This window comes from Rhipicephalus sanguineus, chromosome 1 (genome assembly GCF_013339695.2).
Source record: "Rhipicephalus sanguineus isolate Rsan-2018 chromosome 1, BIME_Rsan_1.4, whole genome shotgun sequence".
NCBI lineage: Eukaryota > Metazoa > Arthropoda > Arachnida > Ixodida > Ixodidae > Rhipicephalus > Rhipicephalus sanguineus.
Genome location: NC_051176.1, coordinates 29,082,445 through 29,089,455, shown reverse-complemented (window position 1 = coordinate 29,089,455; position 7,011 = coordinate 29,082,445).

The following is a 7,011-nucleotide window of genomic DNA, read 5'->3' as shown; positions in this document are numbered from 1 at the left end:
TCTTGACAGCTCGGATGTTGACAGAGTACTGGGAGCGGGATGTAGGCCATGGGAAGCGTGAACGGCATTCCCAATGGACAGGAGCCCGTGCGCGTTCTTGCCGTGAGGAGGTAGCATGGTGTCCATAAGGTCGTGCCCTGGAACCACAGAGGAGGCATGGACGCCGTCCACTGGTGGTGGATTGGGCAGCTGAAGTGGCGGTCGGGTTGACTCCATCGCAAGGAAGCCCGGACGGCGTTCCTTAGCCGGAGAGACCCGAGTAGCCGAGACCAACGACGTCCTGCAGCTCCAAGCTCGAAGTTAGGGTTCCCCAAAGATTTGTGGCTGCGCCATTGTAAGGAATAGAGACGGACACAGCACCCGATCCTGGACTAGCTGTTCTATTGTCTGCCTCTTCTTTGTCTATTTCGATCAGCTCCCCGCGCGCCCGAAGCCCGGTGTCTTTCTTCGTCATCACAATATATATATATATATATATATATATATATATATATATATATATATAGTGTGAGCGCTGACTATATAGTTCATCTTCATCTGTACAGAAACCATTGTAATCATCATCTTCGTTTTGTCACGCGGGCTGCGCCGCTTTGGACATTGAAATATAGCCTTTCGAATACTGAACTGGGCGTCGTCTCATAATATATATATATATATATATATATATATATATATATATATATATATATATATATATATATATATATATATATACGGCGGACGGCGTGAGCAGACTGCCCCCCCCCCGCACTCGCGAACAGGTGGTACGCCACTGGTTGCCTGGAACGCGCAAACACATACACACACAATACTTCAATACAAAAAACCTAAGTTTGTACGTATTAAAACCTTAATGCTTGTTGTAATAGACGCAAACATACTTCACGAGGTAATTATAATCGACGTCGTCTGCCGCACTTCAGTGCCGCCAGGGCACCGTGTGGCAGAATGTCAGATACTGGATTAAGCATTTTATTCCAACTAGAACTGTGCGTACAAGACGTAAAAATCTGTGGGTTACGAGAGAAGTTATGCACTTGAAACGTAAACTAAAGCGTCTGCGCAAACACACACACATCACCCCCAACAATGGGATGATTTAAAAGAGGCGTTATCGGAAAAACTTCCTGAAGCTAAGACGCATTACCATCATGTTACTCTGCCTGAATTTATTAAAAGCGATCCTCATAAGTTTTAGACACATTTGGGTAAACTTACAGATAAGGTAGAGGAAATATTGTTAGAGTGTTACGGAGCCACAAACATTTGCTAACTGCTTCAACGACTTCTTTTACAGTGTCTTTACTATTGATTCCGCGCGCGCAGTATCCAAACGTGTCATAAACGATGCTAATGTGCCAATGATTACACCGGACGGTGTTTTGTCCATGCTACTAAAACTGAGCGATAAAAAAATTCATGAAATGAATGATGATTGAATAGCTGGCTCGTAGATAATCGGGTAAACCGTGAATGCTCCGTACAAGTCCTCTACTGTCATATAAAGACATCACACGTTGTTATAGTAGCGATTGTGGTCAGGTTGTTGTCCAACCACAAGCGGTCGCAGACCTTGCAGCTGTGACTGAACGTGTGGTCGAGGAAATCGCGCTTGAAGCGCGCGTCGGCGCCACCAACTTCAGGTAGCGACCGCTTTCGGCGCTTAGCCGCTGCATCCCGCGCCCGTACCTCTTCGAGGTTCTCTTGTCGCCGCTTCCGCGCTGCTTCGGTTTCGCGGGCTTGTATCTCGGGGTCCGCACGAAGCTGACGTCTCTCTGCGGCCTCGCGAGCTCTCACCGCAGGGTCGTGGCGGCGAACCCGCGACGTTGCTGCCTTGCGAGCCATCCGCTCCGCCGCGTTGTCTTCTTCGTTCATGTTATTAGCATCGAAGCGCACTGCCGGAGTGGAGCGAGCGCCGCATGCTACAGTTGGCTATGCTATATGTGGTTTTGCCTGCGTTAATATCATCATCAAGGCTCTCGAAGAACAAGAGAAAGAAGACTTCTCCTTCGCGTGAGCGTGCGTATGCTACAGTTGGCTATGATATATGTGGTTTTGCCTGCCTTAATGTCATCATCAAGGCGCTTGAAGAACAAGAGTACAGTGTACTAGAAGGGGGTAGTGTGCTCTCTGCCCTATGCTACGCAGGTGGCGCTCTGAAGCCTCTCATGTCGCCGGTACTGGGAGCAGCTAGGGGCGCTGCAGCAGTTTCCTCTTGAAGTTTCTCGCGCTCGTATCCTTCTGCCGCTGCCGCTCTCTTGCTGCACACTTGCTAAACGAGGCGGCAAGTCGATTGGTTTTTGGTGCTATTAAGAGGTTCTGTGGTTTGCATCAACAACGACCGCGGTATTCGTTTTCCGCTGACGTGCTCATGCTAAGGTATGCTAAGCAAGTAAGCACACCGTCTTTCGTAACTTCACTGGCGAGTTCCGTCGGCTTCGGTCACCGCCAACGCTTGGCAGGCGTCGAGCATGCGTTCAAGGCGCATGCAAAGTTAGAAAATGCCTGATAGAGCTATGCGTAAACAGATCCAAACATCGCGCTAATTTGTTGACAAGCCATCACTTAATAGCGGATCTCGGGGAGGCAGCCGACATTTCTCCAGCGAGCGCTCCAATCATAGCGACAGCGTGTTTCTTTTGTATTTCTTAACGAGAAAATCGAATGCGCGTGGACAGAATTCCGACCGTATGGATAGCAAGCACTTGTTTATAATTACACAGTCCGTTAAAATAACCCGCAACGCCCGCCTAGCGTAGCCGCGAAACTTGTAAAACCGCATAACCTTTCAAGAGGAAATGCTAGTGGCGCCATCACTCGGAGGCAACATGAGGTGCCTCAGGCGGCGCATGTGTCTGAGCCCACTACCCCTCTTCTAGTACACTGTAACAAGAGGAAGAAGACCTCTTTCGCGCGAGGTGCGCTTGTAGCGGTCGCTTCTGGAACTAAGGTTACGCGTACGGCGCGAGACTTTGCCCCAGGTTAAGAACCTGGCGAGCCAGCTCCTAAAAGCCCTGGACCAGATGGGCTGCCTAATGCCTTCTTGAAGCATTTTGCTGGTCAGCTGTGTGTTTTTGGCGAAAATATTCCAAGTTTCTTTAAATTCTGGAGAAGTGCCAAGTGATTGGAATAAAGCGAGAGTTGTCCCAATTCACAAAAAAAGGGGATAAACTACAAGTTTCAAGTTACAGGCCTGTATCCATTACTTCATCCTGTTGTGAAATGTTGGAGCATATCGTTGCAAGAGAAATTAGAATATATCTTAGCGAGAACAACATTTTGTCACCTCATCAGCATTGGTTCCGGCTTCCGGGCTAGGTATGTCGACAGTAACGCAGTTAGTAACAACCGTACATGAAGTCTTTATGGTTCTTGATAAAGGTGGCTAGGTTGATATGCTATTTCTTGACCTCTGTAAGGTTTTCGATAAAGTGTCATATTCGAAACTTTTGTATAATCTTGAGCTAATTGGTCTTTGAGCTAATTAAGTGGATTTCGTCATGCTTGAGCAACAAACAACAATTTGTAGATATTAAAGGGGCCCTGCAACACTTTTCGAGCATGCTCAAAAAGCGCTGCCGATCGGTAGTCGAGGCTCCCGAGAACACGCCAGCCAAATAATATAGCGATGCGCACGGCCTGGAATTTACAATAAATTCTCAAAGTCAGCTGAAAATCGCTCCCTCTTCTCTCGACAAATGATGTATTAGTCCGCAAAATATGACGCGATTGTCCGCAGTTCCAACATTGGCTGATGTTATAATCACGATAACACCCTCATTATTACTTTCGTTGTTAATTTTGAGTTCAATAAGTAGATAATATGTACGTTTATATTATGTTATCGCGTTAAAAACACTGAACAAACATTAATATTAGCACTTCCGGTCTCACCGACAGCTCGCCTGCTCGTAGTTGCGTGGTTCCGTTTTCTTCGCCATGCGCAGTGCCGAAAACGTGAATATTTCTGTGCTTTTGACCATCGCCGGTTGCCGTTGAGAGTGGCAGCCGTTCGAGTGTTGCCTCGTCAGCTGAGAACTGCATCGTCGGCACGTTCTCACGACCGACCGAGGCACGGGCGCAGCGTGTCTCCGATAACAATGCTGGCGTCCGGTAATGGCGGCGCTTCGGGGTCGTCTGCCAGTGCCGTCTTACGAGGCGGTGTATCGGAGTATGGGCCGAAACCGATCTCAGCTGTCATTCGTTCCAAACGAGCGCGCACGTTTGCTTCCATGGTTGGCAGAGCGATGAAAACACTACGGCGTTCGAGGTGCACACCCAACATTACCAAACCGACGCGCAGTTTTCAAGCACGCGCGATAGGCCTCCAACGCTCAAGTTTGCGCAGCGCCGTCCACCGCCCCAGCGGAGAGAGGGGAAAACTCCGGTAGCTGGGACGGGTCGCTCTTGCTTGGTTTTCCCATCGCGCGCGCGGAGAACGTGCTCCCCGGGGCTTTTATCTCGCATTTTTCACGCTATGGGTGCCGTTCCTTCGTCGTACTCGAAAGTAGGCATGCAGTCCTGCTTCATTGTGAACTGTCACAAAAGTTTAAAAATGATGAACAGCCGAAAACTGCCCGTCAAGTTCTACCGTTTCCAATGCAAGCAGTGCGAGGAGCAGAGGCGTCAAGAGTGGATTATGGCAGTTCGCCGCGATGCTTTCGCGGTCTTGTCACCTTGAAGCAATTTTTGTCATACACAGTATTACGAACTATTAACGGGGAGAAACGCGATGATCGTGCACATTTGAAAGGGAAGTGCGTTTGTGAACCGAAGCTACAACAAATAGACAGCCGCTGTACGTTTCGAGATTGCGCGCTGGCTTTCCGAGTCAACCATTTGTAATGTGACAGCAGCGGGGCATGTGGGCTTAATACACCACAGTTTGAATAACGTACCGTGAGTACTAAGTGTTTAATTCAGCTGATTGCGGTACATTTCCCGTCGCGGCTCCCTGTAAACAGAATTAAGCTGTATGTTTGCACTGAGCGTTTATATTGGCCTTGCATGCGACACGCCGTGATTGCTTAGAAGGCTGAAATGTTGCGCTGCTAAAATCGTGGTCATGGGTTCGATTCACGCATACAGCAGCTGCATTTCGATGGGAGCGAAATGCACTAACACCGGCGTACTTAGATTTACGTACACGTTAAAGAAACCCAGGTGGCCGAAATTAATCCGAATTAATCCACCACGGCGTGCCTCGTATTAATGTCATGCGTTCGGCACGTAATAAAAAGCCTTGCATGCCGCTTTGGAAACGAGCTGAAAAAAGAACCAAGGTGGCAATTAAATTTTCGATGGCTTCGCGAATTCAGATGCGCTTATTATTGGGCACAAATCTCGGCATAATCATAAACATGCGCGATCCCAGTGGGTATTTTATAGTATCAAGGGCGTAGCCAGAAATTTTTTCCGGGGGGAGGGGGAGGTCCAAACATACTTTATGTATGTTTGTGCGTGCGTTTGTATGTGTGCGTGGACATATACGCAAGCAAAATTGAAAATTTTCGGGGAGGGTTTGAACGCCCCCCCCCCCTGGCTACGCCCCTGTATAGTATGATGCTGACCAAGCGAGCTGTCGAAACAACCAAAGCGACATTCGAATAAGCGAACACGGTGCGTGATCAGGCGTCGATATTATTCGAAATGAAACACGCCTCTGCAAGAAACATGCATCGTCGAAGTGGGCATGAAATATTTATTTATTTATTGTTTGCGTATATCATTATGCTGTCAAAGGGAGCTCTAAAAAAATCCAAGGCGACATTAAACTTACGATCCGACGTTGTTATCATTCGATGCAAACCTCGGCAAAAGTGAAACTCCCACGAAACTGAACACTGCGCATTGCGATGCAGCCAGTGACTCAACAGGGCAGATGTAAATTTATGCTCTTCACACTGAGCTCATAATAAATTTAAAGCCGCACGACAAACTTGGCATCCAAGCAATTGAAAAGTTATCAATAGAAAACGCACGCGAAAGCGTGCTGGATGGTTGCTGACAGCTCCGAGTATACAAGACTGCCGCAACGAATGTGCGTTTTACCGGTAACATAATTACAGAACTCGCGCAGTCACCTCCCTACTCATGTCAAAGAAATGTGCCCGTTCAGCATCTGCACGCACGTAGCGCTCGCACAAACAGCATCGCCCTTGACGACCTGCTCGGTCCCGAAAAGGTGGTCGATCATCCCACCGTTAAAACGTTTTTTTCCATCTCTGGGATCTTTCTAAACCTTCAGAGCAAGCGACACGTGAAGCTGCACGTGCACGGCGAGCAGAGAACAGCGCGTGCAGGGTGCCTGAACGTGCGGAGACAGCGCAGTCAAAAGGCTGGTGTGGGGACAGGAGCGACCGGTTTTCGCAAGAAAGGCGGCGAAACGCGTGCGACGCAGCGCCCCCTGGCCGAGCTTGGGAGGCCTATAGACCAGAACACAGCGAATTCCATGCGCATCGCCATATTTGCATCGCGCGTCGCGCCATCTATCGCACACGCGACGAAACAACATGCGCGGGCTGCCACGCCAGCAGACGCTACACAGAGCAAACGTGAAACTTCCGAAACTCAGCCCGTTCGCGAGCGTGTTTCGCGTCTTTTCTAGCCTGGACATCTTCGCTGATTTTATTGCAACATCAAGAACATCTTCCTCATGCAAGTCCACAATGTATACAGTACGTGCTGAGTGGGCTGCGGAAGCAACCTCGTCAGATACGTACGCTGTTATATTTGTAAAAATACGTTCTCGCTGTAGTACGCGTGAATCGTAATTGCAGTGCAGCTCGCGAAAGAGTGAAACGGTGTTTTGTTGCCCCATATTACAAGTTGTGCACAAAGTTTTGTGAAAGCTCATCATTTCAGCATGCATCGCGTAATGATTAGAGGACGCTTTACGGGTAGTTTCGCGGAACGTAATTTTTGTTTCACGGGCGCTCTTATAATAATGCGTCTTGCTCACAAAAGCATGCTATCAGAGAGTATAACCTGCAGTATCGTTCAGCGATC